The following is an 18,623-nucleotide window of genomic DNA, read 5'->3' on the forward strand; positions in this document are numbered from 1 at the left end:
TGAATCTGAAATCTGAATCTGAAATCTGAATCTGAAATCTGAATCTGAAATCTGAATCTGAAATCTGAATCTGAAATCTGAATCTGAAATCTGAATCTGAAATCTGAATCTGAAATCTGAATCTGAAATCTGAATCTGAAATCTGAATCTGAAATCTGAATCTGAAATCTGAATCTGAAATCTGAATCTGAAATCTGAATCTGAAATCTGAATCTGAAATCTGAATCTGAAATCTGAATCTGAAATCTGAATCTGAAATCTGAATCTGAAATCTGAATCTGAAATCTGAATCTGAAATCTGAATCTGAAATCTGAATCTGAAATCTGAATCTGAAATCTGAATCTGAAATCTGAATCTGAAATCTGAATCTGAAATCTGAATCTGAAATCTGAATCTGAAATCTGAATCTGAAATCTGAATCTGAAATCTGAATCTGAAATCTGAATCTGAAATCTGAATCTAAAATCTGAATCTGAAATCTGAATCTGAAATCTGAATCTGAATCTGAAATCTGAATCTGAAATCTGAATCTGAAATCTGAATCTGAAATCTGAATCTGAAATCTGAATCTGAAATCTGAATCTGAAATCTGAATCTGAAATCTGAATCTGAAATCTGAATCTGAAATCTGAATCTGAAATCTGAATCTGAAATCTGAATCTGAAATCTGAATCTGAAATCTGAATCTGAAATCTGAATCTTAAATCTGAATCTGAAATCTGAATCTGAAATCTGAATCTGAAATCTGAATCTGAAATCTGAATCTGAAATCTGAATCTGAAATCTGAATCTGAAATCTGAATCTGAAATCTGAATCTGAAATCTGAATCTGAAATCTGAATCTGAAATCTGAATCTGAAATCTGAATCTGAAATCTGAATCTGAAATCTGAATCTGAAATCTGAATCTGAAATCTGAATCTGAAATCTGAATCTGAAATCTGAATCTGAAATCTGAATCTGAAATCTGAATCTGAAATCTGAATCTGAAATCTGAATCTGAAATCTGAATCTGAAATCTGAATCTGAAATCTGAATCTGAAATCTGAATCTGAAATCTGAATCTGAAATCTGAATCTGAAATCTGAATCTGAAATCTGAATCTGAAATCTGAATCTGAAATCTGAATCTGAAATCTGAATCTGAAATCTGAATCTGAAATCTGAAATCTGAATCTGAAATCTGAATCTGAAATCTGAATCTGAAATCTGAATCTGAAATCTGAATCTGAAATCTGAATCTTAAATCTGAATCTGAAATCTGAATCTGAAATCTGAATCTGAAATCTGAATCTGAAATCTGAATCTGAAATCTGAATCTGAAATCTGAATCTGAAATCTGAATCTGAAATCTGAAATCTGAATCTGAAATCTGAATCTGAAATCTGAATCTGAAATCTGAATCTGAAATCTGAATCTGAAATCTGAATCTGAAATCTGAATCTGAAATCTGAATCTGAATCTGAAATCTGAATCTGAAATCTGAATCTGAAATCTGAATCTGAAATCTGAATCTGAAATCTGAATCTGAAATCTGAATCTGAAATCTGAATCTGAAATCTGAATCTGAAATCTGAATCTGAAATCTGAATCTGAAATCTGAATCTGAAATCTGAATCTGAAATCTGAATCTGAAATCTGAATCTGAAATCTGAATCTGAAATCTGAATCTGAAATCTGAATCTGAAATCTGAATCTGAAATCTGAATCTGAAATCTGAATCTGAAATCTGAATCTGAAATCTGAATCTGAAATCTGAATCTGAAATCTGAATCTGAAATCTGAATCTGAAATCTGAATCTGAAATCTGAATCTGAAATCTGAATCTGAAATCTGAATCTGAAATCTGAATCTGAAATCTGAATCTGAAATCTGAATCTGAAATCTGAATCTGAAATCTGAATCTGAAATCTGAATCTGAAATCTGAATCTGAAATCTGAATCTGAAATCTGAATCTGAAATCTGAATCTGAAATCTGAATCTGAAATCTGAATCTGAAATCTGAATCTGAAATCTGAATCTGAAATCTGAATCTGAAATCTGAATCTGAAATCTGAATCTGAAATCTGAATCTGAAATCTGAATCTGAAATCTGAATCTGAAATCTGAATCTGAAATCTGAATCTGAAATCTGAATCTGAAATCTGAATCTGAAATCTGAATCTGAAATCTGAATCTGAAATCTGAATCTGAAATCTGAATCTGAAATCTGAATCTGAAATCTGAATCTGAAATCTGAATCTGAAATCTGAATCTGAAATCTGAATCTGAAATCCGAATCTGAAATCTGAAATCTGAAATCTGAAATCTGAAATCCGAAATCTGAAATCTGAAATCTGAATCTGAAATCTGAATCTGAAATCTGAATCTGAAATCTGAATCTGAATCTGAAATCTGAATCTGAAATCTGAATCTGAAATCTGAATCTGAAAACTGAATCTGAAATCTGAATCTGAATCTGAAATCTGAATCTGAAATCTGAATCTGAAATCTGAATCTGAAATCTGAATCTGAAATCTGAATCTGAAATCTGAATCTGAAATCTGAATCTGAAATCTGAATCTGAAATCTGAATCTGAATCTGAAATCTGAATCTGAAATCTGGATCTTAAATCTGAAATCTGAATCTGGATCTTAAATCTGAAATCTGAATCTGAAATCTGAATCTGAAATCTGAATCTGAAATCTGAATCTGAAATCTGAATCTGAAATCTGAATCTGAAATCTGAATCTGAAATCTGAATCTGAAATCTGAATCTGAAATCTGAATCTGAAATCTGAATCTGAAATCTGAATCTGAAATCTGAATCTGAAATCTGAATCTGAAAGCTGAATCTGAAATCTGAATCTGAAATCTGAATCTGAAATCTGAATCTGAAATCTGAATCTGAAATCTGAATCTGAAATCTGAATCTGAAATCTGAATCTGAAATCTGAATCTGAAATCTGAATCTGAAATCTGAATCTGAAATCTGAATCTGAAATCTGAATCTGAAATCTGAATCTGAAATCTGAATCTGAAATCTGAATCTGAAATCTGAATCTGAAATCTGAATCTGAAATCTGAATCTGAAATCTGAATCTGAAATCTGAATCTGAAATCTGAATCTGAAATCTGAATCTGAAATCTGAATCTGAAGTCTGAATCTGAAATCTGAATCTGAAATCTGAATCTGAAATCTGAATCTGAAATCTGAATCTGAAATCTAAATCTGAAATCTGAATCTGAAATCTGAATCTGAAATCTGAAATCTGAAATCTGAAATCTGAAATCCGAAATCTGAAATCTGAAATCTGAATCTGGAATCTGAAATCTGAATCTGCAATCTGAATCTGAATCTGAAATCTGAAATCTGAAATCTGAATCTGAAATCTGAATCTGGAATCTGAAATCTGAATCTGCAATCTGAATCTGAATCTGAAATCCGAATCAGAATCTCAAATCTGAATCTGAAATCCGAATCTGAAATCTGAAATCTAAATCTGAAATCCGAATCTGAAATCTGAAATCTGAAATCCGAATCTGATACCTTAAACTGAAATCGGATTCTATTGGAAATGAGTCTGAAATCTGAATCTGAATCTGAAATCTGAAATCTGAAATCCGAATCTGATACCTCAAACTGAAATCGGATTCTATTGGAAATGAGTCTGAAATCTGAATCTGAATCTGAAATCTGAAATCTGAAATCCGAATCTGATACCTTAAACTGAAATCGGATTCTATTGGAAATGAGTCCATGTCCATCAGGAAAGGATAGTTTTTCAGATAAGTTCAGGAAAACGAAAGTACTTTTTATTTGGAAAACGTCGAAAAAATTAACGACTGCACTGTGCTGAATTTGAGCCCGCAATCTCCGGCTTTCTAGGTCAACGCATTACCGACTCTGCTAAAGAAGTCTGTAGTATCTTCAGTGTTTTCGGACAGAGCGTGGCATAGAGGATAACCTTCCAGTCTTCTAAGCCAACTGCATGTATTGCGAAGAAACCGATAGTGCAAATGACATGGTCCAACGCGACATGTCCATTTAGCTTTAAGAGCCACTATTGATGCGCAGGAAATGCCGATGCGGCCAAGAATGTGCCATGGATCTGCACGAAAGCTTCGAGAAGGTCGGTCATCGATTCAAGAATCTCTGATCCTTCTCGAACAAGAATCGGCAAGACGATCCTCTAAAAACACTCAAAATTCGAAGAAAAAAACCCTCAGTTTTTGCTGTTTTTTAGAGGGAAAAGCTCATTATTGATTGCTAGTTTGCAAAAAATCTATCCAAAATTAATGTTAAATTTATATATCAAGAAAAAGTCAACAACTTGACCAACAAAACCCGCTCAAAAATTTTTTTTTTATTTATTTATTAAGTCAAACTATGTAGACTACAATACTTAAAACTATTTAAAACTAATGTAAGCTATTGTTTTGTTATTCTATGAAGTTGTTTTTGAATGCCTTTTTTAATTGTGTTTTGTTCATCGCTACGTCTATAATTTCACTTTGTAAATTGTATTTGTACATCATTTGATTAATAGGTTGATGTTTTGCATAGTCTTTGTCGTAAAGTTTAATGTAGAACAAATGTTTATTTCTTAATGAACGGGAGGGTGCGTAAAAATTTAGTTTTGAAAGTAATTCAGGACTGTCTATTCTTTGTGTGACAACATCATTTACAAATGCAATTTGGGAAAATTCTCTGCGTTTACTGAGAGGTTCTATATCAATAAGCTTACAACGAGATTCATACGATGGCAGCGGAAAAGTGGTCCAATTGATTTTACGTAGCGCATATAACAAAAATTGTTTTTGAACTGATTCGAGACGTTGAATGTTTGAATATTTGAATAAGGATTCCATATGATGCTAGAATACTCCAATATCGAACGAACATAGGATATATAAAGTGATTTTATGGTGTACGGATCTTGAAAGTGTTTGCTGAAACGTTTTACAAATCCTAGCATGCAATTTGCTTTATTGATGATATTGTTCTGATGTTCTACAAACGTGAGTTTTGAATCCAGTATGACGCCGAGATCCCTTACAATTTTGCAATTTTGTACTGGTTGATTGCCTAATTTTGTTTCAATGATAGGGTGACTTTGTCTTCTGCTAAATGATATAGAGTTGCATTTTTTAACATTCAATTGAAGTAAACTTTTGTTGCACCATTCAAAGAAAACATTGATTTCGTTTTGAAATGTTTCAACATCTTCGGTTGTTTTTATTCTCAGAAATAGTTTAATATCATCGGCGTATATTAGGTATTCAATCCGTTTTAGAATAAAGGAAATGTCGTTAACGAACAGTATGAAAAGGAGAGGTCCTAAATGAGACCCCTGAGGCACACCAGAGGTCACAGCTACAGATTTGGATAATTCGTTTTGGTAACGGACGATTTGTGTTCGATCAGTTAAATATGATTGTAACCAGGAGAGAAGATTTGGATGAAAGCCAATTTTTTTTAATTTGAAGATTAAAAGGGGTATGTCAATGCGATCAAAGGCTTTGCTAAAGTCGGTATAAATAGCCTCAACATGAAAGCCTTTGCTCATAGAATCGATAACGTATGTAACGAATTCGAGAAGATTTGATGCTGTAGAGCGTCCTTTGAAGAAACCATGTTGTTTACTCGTTATAATATTTTTTACTTGTTGATAAATTTTTTTATTTATTATTGATTCAAAAAGTTTTGGGATGCAAGACAAAATAGCTATTCCTCTATAATTTCGTACATCTGATTTTTTTCCGGACTTGAAAATCGGAATTAAAAAAGATTTTTTCCAAAATTTGGGAACTTTTCTATAATTTAATGACATATTAAAAAGAATCAGAAGAGGCTCTGTCAATTCGGCCGCCAAGTTTTTAAGGAAACATGGGGGAAGTCCATCAGGCCCTGCTCCTTTGGAAGCATCAAGTTTTCTAAGTCCTTCGGAAACATTATTGTAATCAATTTCATTGACCTGAATGTCACACGCTAGATCTGGAATGACTGAAAAGTATTCTCTATCTCGGTCAACCTCAGTGAAAGAAGTGTACACTTCTTGAAAAAAAGTTGCAAATAAGTTAGAAATTTCCAGTGGATTATTTCCAATGCTTCCGTCAAGTGTCAATTGAGTAGGAAAGTTTGAATTTTTCATCTGCGTTTTAGTATAGCCAAAGAAAGCTTTTGGGTTTTGTTTAATTTCTTTTTCAATTTTCTGATTGTATTTTTCAAAAGAACTTTTTACACATGAATTAAGCTGGTTGCATAAATTTATATAATTTTGATGATTTGTAACACTTCTATCACTTCTGTAGACTTTATGAGCTTTTTGCTTCCTATTTTGTAAGTTTTTCAAATCTTTGTTATACCAGACAGGGTGTTTAGAGCTGTAGGACCGTCTTTTTAATTTTGAAGGTACATAACTGTTTATGAGATTAATCATTATGTTATAAAAGGTTTCTACTGCTGTATCGACATTTCCTTCATTCTTCAATATACTTGACCACTCTATATTATTCAGTTCTTGTTTTAAAAGTTCGAAGTTTGAATTTTGATAGTCTGGCATTTCCTCGTACTCCCAGTCGCGAGGTTTGTCACAGTTATGAATAAAGAGCGAATATTCGATCGCTGTGTGAAATACTTCATTTTTCCATAGTGGATCTGCCGATTCATTTACACAAAAGTCTTCTGTACAGTTTGTAAATAAAAGATCAAGATACGTATTGTTACTATTCTTTACATGATTTACTTGGTTTAAGCCTAAAATAGAAGCGTTGTCAAAAATTAGTTGTAAAGTTTCGTTCTCCCCTATAACTGGGAGTAAAATTGCTTCATTTTCATCATCCAAAATAAAGTCAGCGTTACGTTGATTGAAATCGCCATAAATGTGTAGTTTTGCTTCCAGGTTTTCAGCTACTGTATTTTTGAGAATTTGGAAAAATAAATCAAAATAGTGAGACGTGGCATATTCAGGTGGGAAGTACACGGAAGCGAAAATGTGCACTTCCTTTGCCAATGATGTTTTAACGAAAACATAATCAAATTCTGTGCATGTTTGCGTTGCAATTTGTTCTGAGGGGAAAAAAGAGTCTATGGCAACGAGAACGCCACCACCTGACTTTTTTTTTGGACAATGCTAAATTGTCTATCTTTGCGGAAAACATTAAAATTTGAACCAAAAACTTCCTCGCTGTGTACGCTAGCGTCCCAGCTTGTTTCAGTAAACAGTATTACTCTATAAGACGAGGCCAGAAGTTTCAAATTTATATCTTTCATTTTTGCCGCGCTTTTCATTCGATTAACATTCTGGCAATATACTAATATTTCCGCGGAAGAAAAGGTTCTAGTACCTAAATCGGCACGCGTCGTTGGGGCAGAAAATTATATTGCCCATAGAGTAAAGTGGGGCAAGAGTACGCACTTAGTTGTGTACTTATTGTATCTCTTTAAAGAACAAAGTATCGATCATAGTAATTAAACCAAATTAAAGTAAGGCTCTTTACCTTGATTGTATGACGCAAAAAGTTTTGATTATGTTTGTAAACATTGATAAAAAATTTTATTTTTCGAAAATTACCAAAGCGTACTCTTACCCCACCAGTGGGGCAAGAGTACGCATGAGGTGGGGCAAGAGTACGCATATAATAAGCTCATTGTATTCCATTCTGGTCCGGTGTAAGTGAGGTCTTGAATCATTATAATCGTTTATTAAACGAAACAAAACCTTTATTTCATAAACAATAGTTAAAATAAAACAGTGATTTTATGGATAACGCTGTTCGCTTCAGCAAAGGCAAAGGCGAAGTGACGCAAATCACTGAAAGTCGGACCGTAAAAAGCACTGTGCAGCGCTCTCCAGTAATTGACGAGATCCTCTGACTGCTGAGGAGTAAAAACTGAAGTGAATTGTCCATGGCTTTCAGCACCGAATCCCTGGTCGAGAAAAATGATTGTTATTCACAATTCAATACAAAAATATCTTCTGTTGATTACCTTTTAAAGGCGTTTACGCAAGGTTGATTCCGAAGTCCCGAGGCTTTCAGCAATCCGGCGCTCCGATTCTCCGTCCTTCAACCGCTGCTGCCTGGCGTTTTCTAGCATCTCCGGAGAGCAAATCTTCAGGCTAGTTTTCCTTTTGTACGTCTTGATTATTGAAAACTTGATTATTCTTTGGGTTAGCTTTCCAAATGCTATCAAAAAGACGAAGGAAACCAACGCGTACTCTTGCCCCACCAAACCTGCGTACACTTGCCCCCTACGATCATTTGTGAAAAAAGCTTAAAGTGCTAAATATTTCGATCATATCCTGGCATGAGTGTTCCACAGATCTAATCTATATGAATTATGTGTCCTTTGTCACGTATGCTGATTTGATTAGCGAATTTCCACGAAGCGTGATAATGTTTCCAAAAACGCATAAAATTACATAAAAATTGGAAAAACTAAAACTTGTCTCATTTCTGCGACGTGCGCGAACCAAACCACAAACAAAAACACATATGATCAGCTGACTCGATGACCTGTCAAACCGGTACAGTGTTGCTAGTTTCAGTGTTGTCGTTTACTGTAAAAGCCTAGTGCGTACTCTTTCCGCCTGCGTACTCTTGCCCCACTTTACTCTACATTACCGGATTGTAGTAATCAAACGCCGTGGGAGCCGTGGGAGCCATAGGGGCACGATGGCAGCATGACGCAGTGAATGGTGTGATGAACGGAGTAGGTAGTGGATAAGTGAAGGGAGCATGCGGAGAAACAGGTGGCACTGAAGGCGTCAGGTTTCCGTTATGATGCGTTGACACATTTGGTGGAACGGTTGGCATCGGAATTGATGAGGGTCTATTACGGCACGGTGATGCGTTCGGCGATTTAGCAATTGGCACAGGGTTCGATGTCTTAAAAACGTTGTCTTTTGGGGGGTTTAGTGTTTCACCCCTTACAAACTGGATCCTCTGGTTTCTTTTACGTTTACTGGGGCTGGTTGGAGGTCGTGAAAAAAGGTCTTTAGCCGCTGCAAGAAGCTCTCGATCAGGCGATAATGAATAGTTATTTTTAAAATTAGAGCTAACACGGCCTTGTGGACGATTACGCGCCTTTCGCTGACGAATTTTCCGTTTTTTTTATTTATCCGCGTTTTTTTGTTGCTCCTTGCGACGCAATTGCCGTGCATCGTAATCTGTCCAGTCAGCTTTCCACACCTTTCTTGTTCCCAAAGTTCGCCAACCTGAGACAATTTTAGGATTCAATTCCTCAGCCAGGCTCATTCCTGGTTCAGGTGAAGGAACGACATGAATCGATGTAACAGCGTCATGGATAGATCGTAATTCATCAATCAGGTCCACGTTAGCCGTTGGATTTTGTACTGTTGCTCTTAAGGCATTTATTTCCAAGGCAATAGATTGGAGCGAAGGAGTGAGCTCCTGTTCCAAATTCACGAAGCAGTTTCGATGTTGTTCCTCGACCATGTTCATGAGGCTATTTTGATGTGCCGAAATCAATTCCTCTAGCATCTCAAACGTTTGTGCCATCTTTCTATTATGTTCGTCAAAAGATGACACGTACTTCTCTTTCATTGATGATGAAAGCGTATCAATTAAATTTTCTTCTGACGGTGGTGGCAAGGCCGTTTTTAAAAGGGACGAAAGCTCAATTTTTTGGCCATTAATCTGATTGGAGAGTGTGTCGATACCCTCAATCAGAGTCTCGAGGCATGAGAATTTTGCCACTTGAGAGCTTAACCTTTCATGGGAGTTGTTTTGCATCTTTAGTTGTTCCAGTATTTCCGTTTGCTGTGCCATCAATTTTGCCTGATCGATTTGCTCCGATATTAAGTGTTGGCAATCACGACAGACCGGCAGCATGAACCGCCTTATAGATTCCTCGCAATTTCGCTGAACTCCAACACAAGCGGCGTGGAACCTTCGGTTGCATGGGCCCGTACACGTCCAAAGGTGAACGCTATCGACGACATCACAAGAGGAAATATGACACTTTGGCATGTTTTTTTCTTTAGCTTTAACACAATAACAGCAACACAAAAATAAATTAAACCGACGAAGGCACTTTGAAGCACTTTACGGCGTTGACAAAAAATAAATATTTAACACTTATGGAGGAGCGCGAAAAACACGACTGTACGGAACGACTATCAAATATAGAAATTATACGAACTCGGCCGAACTCTTAAGGTTATAACTTACTGAAAAAAGGCATAACTTTGGCATAACATTTTGTAGTATATCTCCTGAAATATGTTTTTGACATGTTCCACAAAATTGTGTGTTTTAACAATTTGAACAACTTGCTCCAATATAACAAGTTTGTAAATCGTATACTCAAAAAGATATTAAATAAAAACTCGAAATTACTTGTATTATTTTCAACATGCTCGTAACTTTTATGATTTTTATGCGATCTTGATGGTGTCTTCAACAAAATTTCTTAAAATAATAAGATCTACAAGTTTTGTGAAGACATCAAGTCTTTAAACTTATTATTTTTAGAAATATTATTTTTATTTAACTTCCAGGTGGAAAAACCCAAGCAACCAAAAGTCCCATATCTACTTAAACGCGTACTTCCAAAGTTCGAATTTCGCTGTTCAAAGGTTCCAAAGGGAAATGGTACCGATTTTTCAGGAATGCAAACATGATAGTTAGAAAAAGTTCCTCAAATAGCCTTCCATGGACTTGAAGTTCCAAGAAGACCATCAAAAAATATAAAAATGTTGTGAAGCCATCAAATGTCCATCGTTTATCGTTTGTCCGCAAACAATTTTGATCGCTTGCATTTACCCCTGTGTGCGGCGCCTGGTCCCCCCCCCCTGATTTGACTCGAGCCCCTCCCCTCTTTGCCCGTCCGTGTGCCGAATCGAAAGCAGCTTATCCTAGACTCGCGCCTGTCACAGCACACGTCCGGGGCATTACGAAAACTACTCGGATTATTCCCGGCGAAGACGTCATCCTACACCGACGACGTGAAGTCACTCTACCCGAGAATATTCCGCGGCGTGAATACTTTCCGCCCTACGAGTTCAACTGCGAAGAAGGTATAGTCTTATCCCCGTAGTTTCCATCGTAGGGAGCGCGTTCTACTCAGATACTCCGCGGCGGTGGAGGTATCCTACACAACTTTCAAGACGTACCGTAAACTGGGGGAACTTTGATCACTTTTTTCATTTATTTTCGAATATTTTGGAAGGGGTTGCTTTTTCGTTATACCTAAAAGCTTTAAAACCCTTACTGAGGTGAGGAGTTTTAAACATGATCATGTATTGCAGTTAATTCAAACGACATTTGTGGTCATAATTAAATGTTTGTTACAAAACCAGATTTCGAGTTTCGGGGTAACTTTGATCACTTTGGATTTTACGTATCTCAACATCTTCAAATTCATTGTTTTGATGCCATTCAGCACAGAAGGCTCAAAACATCGATAACAGTTATTTTTTGTTTGGACTAAATTGAATTTTTCAACATTTTCTTTCAAAAACAAATATACTAGAGAGATGGACAATGTTGCTGCATACATTTAGGGGCCAAAATTATAAACATTTTTCAATATTTTTTGGCCTCGAAAACAAATAAAATTTTACCATCATGCAATTCCCTAAATCCTCGTACTGTTCCCACGTTTTTTTTTTCGTCAAACTTTACCATTTGATCGGGTGTTTAGCCATTTTTCCTTTACAGGCTTTTTCATGGAAAATGACCGTTTTTTTTTCTATATCCAAAAATTATCACCAAATGACCATAAAAATAACACTTAAACTTAACCTAAACCAAAAAAAAGTTGAATTTTCACGTTAAACAACCCATTTGCTCCTAAATGCTTAAATTTGATCAGGAGAAATGTTTGTTTGTGAGCCTTCAAAAAACCATATATTTTTAGATTTTATAATTATATTTTAAGTATTATAAAAAGTCTCCTAATAAAAATAAAATTTAGCTTATTTGTAACTCAATTTACAGGCTTTCAAACGTAGTAAACAGTTTTCAGATATTTTAACTTTTTACTTAGTTAATAATGATTATCTGCAACAATTTCATGCTGATCAAAGTTACCCCGGAGGTCAAAGTTCCCCCCGTTTACGGTACCTAACAGCCCGGCATACGCAGAAGGTAGAGTCTTATCTTTGTGTGCTTTACTGCTAGGATCGGACGCACACTACTCGAATGTCCCCCGCCGAAAGGGCATTCTACTCCGACCGTGATCCGATCTTCCTCCTCCCTTCTGGCTGGCAATGTATTCTCATACACACCTTCTGTGTGACGAATTTGCCTCGATACCAGTTGCCAGAAATCAGCAAATAAAATTCCACGCGCTTTTATTCGACCTCCAAGTTTTTTACTATTTCCACGCAAAAGATAATTTCCTGCGTTGGGTTCTCGGGTCGCGGCCACCGACATAAATATGTTAAAATCGAAGGCCGAGATGATTCAAAGATGTGGTTCCCAGCTGTCAAGGATGAGCTTCGTTCGATGGAAACCAACCAAGTATAGCAACTGACGTCGTGTCCGAAGGGCGTACAACCACTCCATTCCAAGTGGGTTTTCCGCATCAAGCTAGATTCTGGTAGCATGCCGGTCCGATACAAAGCGCGATAGATTGCCAAGGGCTATCTTCAGAAAGCAGGACTGGACTACGAGGAAACATTTGCACCTGTGGCGAAGCTGGCCACCATTCGTGTTGTTCTAGCGATTGGTGTTTCCAAGTTCATACCATGGATGTACAAACGGCATTTTTACATGGAAATCTCACTGAACCGATTTTCATGACGGTACCTGAAGGCGTGGAAGCATGATCAGACCAAGCTGCTAAAGTCTACGGACATAAACAGTGCCCCCGGTGCTGGAACGAGAAATTCAACAAGGTTATCATCGACATGGGTTTTCTTCGATCAAGGCATTTGTATTGCCTGTATACCAAGATGAACGAGGGCGATCAGCTGATCATAATTCTGTACGTTGATGATTTGCTTATCGCTGGCAGAAAGAAAGCGTCAATCAAGAAATTAAAACTTTAGTTGGCATCGAAATTTGCTATGAACGACTGTGGATTGCCGCAAAACTTTTTTGGTATGAAGGTGGATTATGACAAGCAAAATAAAAGGCACACTCGAACTATCCAATGAGGTGAACCTTTCCAAAGTCCTCCAGCGGTTCCGTATGGAGAATTGCAATCCTGTTAAGACGCCGATGGACTTTCCCTGAAGCGCGTCGTCCGTTACCTCCAAGGTACACGAACATGGAAGTTGCAGTTCAAACGTTCATCATCAAGTCCCCCGTTGATTGGATACGTTGACGCAGATTGGGCATCCCACTCCGAAGACCGGAAATCTATCAGCGGTTATTTTTTCAAAGTTTTCGGTTGCGTCGTAGCATGATGCAGCAAGAAGCGAAAAACGGTGACCACTTCAAGCAGTGAAGCAGAATACGTTGTCGAGGCTCTTTGGCTCTAAGGCTGATGTCATGCTGAAGCAACTAGCAACGCGACCTTCAACGCAACGTTCACACGACAAACCAGCTCTCATTTGATCTCCATGGAAAAAGCGCAGACCTGTCATACTGGTCGCTTTGTGAAGCGCGACAAATCTGATGCCAGTGTGTTTTGTAGCGCGACTAGTAGGAAACCCAAGCAACCCGAATTCCCTTAAAAAGGTTCCATAGAAGCTTAATCAGCTCTCGTTTGTGTCTGAAGAGAATGCTAATCAGCCCAAAATTTAAGTTCTTAAAGCTACTTTCAAGTTCGTTTAGGGGGCTGTAGAGAACGCTATTCAGCTTCTAAGAGAATGTCAAGAAACTTCTACGCGCCGAAAAAAAAATCCAATTGACAGATTGCTCTGACAACCACATGTCAGATTGCTAGGTTACCGGTCTATCATGGTCTATCTCATTGATTTTAATTATATTGTTTTGATTACAAAAGCTGCTTACACGCCTAGAGAATTGAACCGCTGCTCTCTAGGTTGCAATGAAACTCACCAGCCTCTCGACCAATCCAGCAATAGCTAATTGCCACTGTAATGACTAGTATTTAAACTTAATGTCATTTGAGATGATTGAGTGGGTTGGTCAATAGAAAGTACCTTATTTCGTTCAAAAGACTTTCAGTACACAATATGAATCATAACAAAAATTCGCATCATCAAAAATTTATTCGAATATCTTATTTAACATTTATAAGAAAAACTCGAAAAAATCTTGAGTTCCATTTGTAAATATCAGTACAGATATAAACAAAATAAATACCATGACGAGAAATTGACAGACATTTTTGACATGTCGCTTAGAATTCCCACATAGGTTCTTTAAAACACCTTCAAGTATCTTAATGGTGCGCTTTAGAATGTTACGCGAGCGTTATCGACCTTCTTAAAAAACATTTTTGACATGTCGCTTAGATTTCCCATATAAGTTCTTTAAAACACCTTCAAGTATCTTAATGGTGCGTTTTGGAATGTTACGCGAACTTTATCGACCTTCTTGAAAGAAGTTCCATTAAAAGCGCTTAGAAGTTCCGTTATCGATAGTTTAACCTTTCAAAGGGCGATGGAAATTCCTGAGTAACTTTTACGCGACAAGAGTCACCTGAGGTTCCCGTAATACATTTTTTCAGCCAAATGTGAACTTCGGAGTTCGGAGTTAAGTAAAAACGCGACTTTTGGTTGCTTGGGAATCCAATGGGAATATTGTTTTTTCTCGATTTGAAGCAGTGATTCCGGGTTTTAAGCACAATAGTACGAAGATCTGTCCGAACTTGTGATAATAAACCAAAAAATATCTTAATCGGCGAGAAAATTTTCATGAATTCTTAGTTCCGGCAAAAAAAACAAGGAATTTTGTCAGGTCAAATTTCGGCATTCTTGCAATCCGGGTAGTGAACCTGTATATAAGAGAAGTGACATCTGAAACACAAAATTCCAATCGAGCAAAAGAACTGTCAAAATCGATTCCAATCGATCCGAGCATTTTGTCGCAGAGCTTTTACCTTTCTTATTGAAAACTCAACCAAGGAACGTATTGCGATGGTTGTTATAGTTCAAACAGATAATTTTTTAGCTGGGTCATATGAATTTATGATTAGGTGCAATTTTTTTTTAATGCTTTGGTGAATCATGTTTCTAGTTAGAAAGCTAACTGATTATTGACGAAATTCAAGTCATTCATACCGTTTATCGCGATCCTTCGGTCATCGAGTTCAATGTTATTTTGTTGGATTGAAGGAGCGTTCACTTTAGAGCTTGAACATTGAGCCAGAAAACAGTGCTGGGAATTTTTTTGTCCAAGATTTCGGCGATGTTGCCACATATTTCATTTTAAGAGGGATCAGATGTCGCTTCTCTTATATGAAGGTTTACTAAATCCGGGTCGTGATTTGATGAGTTTTTGATGGCTCCCGAAAGAAAGGAGACGATTCAAAGCATTATCAGATGTAGAGAAGTGATGATTTGTAGGGAATTTCAAAGCGACAGGTCGCGCCAGCATGACATACCAATGCGTTGCAACGCTTTCTTATTGGAACGTTGCGTTGTGTTGCGTTGCTAGTTGCTTCAGCATGACATCAGCCTAAGGCCGATGACATAGTAAATACGATGCGATGCGATGCGGCGAATGCGATTCAATGCGGTGAACCACATTTGATGGAAATGTATGTGAATCGCTAAAACCTGACATACTCAACGCGGCGAAGGAGATGTCAATTTGTTCCACCGCTCGAGTTCGCATAGGCTGCGTCCGTAAATTTTCCGCCAATTCGCATCGCATCGCACTCACTATGGCCGATGACATAGTAAATACGATGCGATGCGATGCGGCGAATGCGATTCAATGCGGTGAACCACATTTGATGGAAATGTATGTGAATCGCTTGAACCTGACATACTCAACGCGGCGAAGCAGATGCCAATTTGTTCCGCCGCTCGAGTTCGCATAGGCTGCGTCCGTAAATTTTCCGCCAATTCGCATCGCATCGCACTCACTATGTCATCGGCCTATGTCATCGGCCTAAGGCCGATGACATAGTGAATAGATGCGATGCGATGCGGTGAATGCGATTCAATGCGGTGAACCACATTTGATGAAAATGTTTGTGAATCGCTTAAACCTGACATACTCAACGCGGCGAAGCAGATGTCAATTTGTTCCGCCGCTCGAGTTCGCGTAGGCTGCGTCCGTAAATTTTCCGCTAATTCGCATCGCATCACACTCACTATGTCATCGGCCTAAGGCTGATGACATATATGTCATCAGCCTTAGGCCGATGACATAGTGAGTGCGATGCGATGCGAATTAGCGGAAAATTTACGGACGCAGCCTACGCGAACTCGAGCGGCGGAACAAATTGACATCTGCTTCGCCGCGTTGAGTATGTCAGGTTTAAGCGATTCACATACATTTTCATCAAATGTGGTTCACCGCATTGAATCGCATTCACCGCATCGCATCGTATTCACTATGTCATCGGCCTTAGGCCGATGACATAGGCCGATGACATAGTGAGTGCGATGCGATGCGAATTGGCGGAAAATTTACGGACGCAGCCTATGCGAACTCGAGCGGCGGAACAAATTGACATCTCCTTCGCCGCGTTGAGTATTGTCGCTGAATCCCCAAACCGGAGTTATCGTCAATGAGCGCTGGCGACATTTACTGGCGACACTCACTGGCGACAAGTTATTATCAGGACGTGTACAACTTCGGGTGTGTTCTTATACCAAAGATTTTTTATTTCAAAGGAAAGTGCCCCAAAAACAAGGATTTTTTCCTTTGGTTTTGGTATAAATAAAAAATCCTTTGGTTCAAATGCATTTTCCTCTGTTTCAAAGATTTTTTCTTTTGAAAAATCTTAGATTCAAAATATTAATGCTTTGATACAAAAACCAGTTTCATTTGATTTAAAGTTATTATCTTTGCTCAAAGGTAATTTAGATATAGATTTAAAAGCATTTATTCATTGAACCATTTTCCGTTTATTCCAATTGGAAGATTTTTACCCTGTTGTTTCGAAGTTCCTATTAGGAGTTTGAATAGTAAAAAGATACAATTTTAGTTCTTAAATTCTTTTTTATTCACAAACACATAAAACACTGGTTCACTATAACTGAGAAGGGTCTTGATATCGTTGACAAAGTTTCGCATTCTCCGTGGGCCGGTCAATAAACTTCCGAAAGCCACTCCAGCTGCTGGCTGGTCCGACTGGTGATTGCCGTTGAAGATTGGGCCGAAAAAATACGACCGCGGGATTTGGGGAGGTGTTACTTTGCGCAGCTTTCTCCATGTTCGAGGGACTTGGAAATCTATCCGTCGGCCGTGGTCCTGTAACTATACAAGCGTTTTATAAAATCTTGAATTCACTTAAATATTCAGTATTTATTAACTCACACTTACCATTTTGCATCCTGAATCCTCCTTATTTATAGCTTACTCCGATTCACTGGTTTGATTTTTAAAACGAGCGGCCGAACTTTATTCGATTTTTCGGTTTTCTGTTATTCTTGCAAGTCAATGCAAAATATCTTCTAAGTTTGAAGTTTTTGTTTCAAAAAATTATTCTTTTCAGTTTAAAACATTTTTCTTCGGTTGAAAGAAAATTTACTTTGTTTCTAAAGAAATATGCAATTGAACAAATTTCTTTTGAATCAAAGAATTTGTTTGAAATCAAAGTCCAAAGTTATTCAATTCAAAAAAAATATTCTTTCTTTCAAAAATTATTCTTTTCAATCAAAACTATAATTCATTGATTAAAAGAAAACAGGAGCTGGATTCAAAAAAATGAATGTTTTGAATCAAAGTCAGATTTAATTCGTTCCAAAATTCAAGTTTACTCTGCGTGAATACACGGAATCGTCCATCTTGTGACAGGCAATCGTAATCATAGGCATGGTAGGCGAACAATTCGCTTTAAAAAAGCGCTCCGTCTCCACCCCCCACCAATGAGAAACTTTTGGTACTCCTTGCCTACTGTTGCTCAATATGCAACCACCCGTAGCTGTATAGGCACGCTGGTTATTACTTTACAAAAGCGTTGCCAGTAATGATATTTCATAACGTCGCTAGTTGGCAAGGTTGCCGATCACCAGCGCGAAAACTTCGGATTTCAACTTCAATGACAATATGTCAGGTTTAAGCGATTCACATACATTTTCATCAAATGTGGTTCACCGCATTGAATCGCATTCACCGCATCGTATTCACTATGTCATCGGCCTAAGGCATACTGGAAGATTTGCGACAACAGGAGTGTCACGGCGAAGATTTGTTAGACACGATGGAAGAAGCACATCGACGTGAAGTATCACTTCATCCGGGACCATGTCGCAAGACGTGTCATCTGTATCAAACCAGTTCGAACGCAGGATCAACATGCAGATATCTTCACCAATGCTCTTGAAATCCGTTCGATTCTCTCTACTCCGAAGTTCCTTAGAATTGACCGCTTAACAGGGGGTGTTGAGATCTAAACAATCGGCAATCTGTAGCTTCATTTTTTTCACTTTGTTAGTCAGTTTTGTCGGCACCACTAGCAGCACTGGTTAGATTGTCAACAAGCGGCACCGTGTGTGACCACCTTTTTCTGTTGTAAAGATATTGTAAACGTTTCCCTCGCATTGTGCGCGTCTTTTTAAGCAAGTTAGGAGTTGTCGTG

General features: G+C 37.5%; 1 protein-coding gene across 1 annotated transcript in view; it reads right to left on the reverse strand.

The window, feature by feature from the left end:
- Nucleotides 1-18,623, reverse strand: part of LOC129754800 (MMS19 nucleotide excision repair protein) — a 36,788-nt gene that overhangs the window by 6,162 nt on the left and 12,003 nt on the right. The gene's annotated exons all lie outside the window — the stretch shown is intronic.

Source organism: Uranotaenia lowii, chromosome 3, assembly GCF_029784155.1.
Source record: "Uranotaenia lowii strain MFRU-FL chromosome 3, ASM2978415v1, whole genome shotgun sequence".
Lineage (NCBI taxonomy): Eukaryota > Metazoa > Arthropoda > Insecta > Diptera > Culicidae > Uranotaenia > Uranotaenia lowii.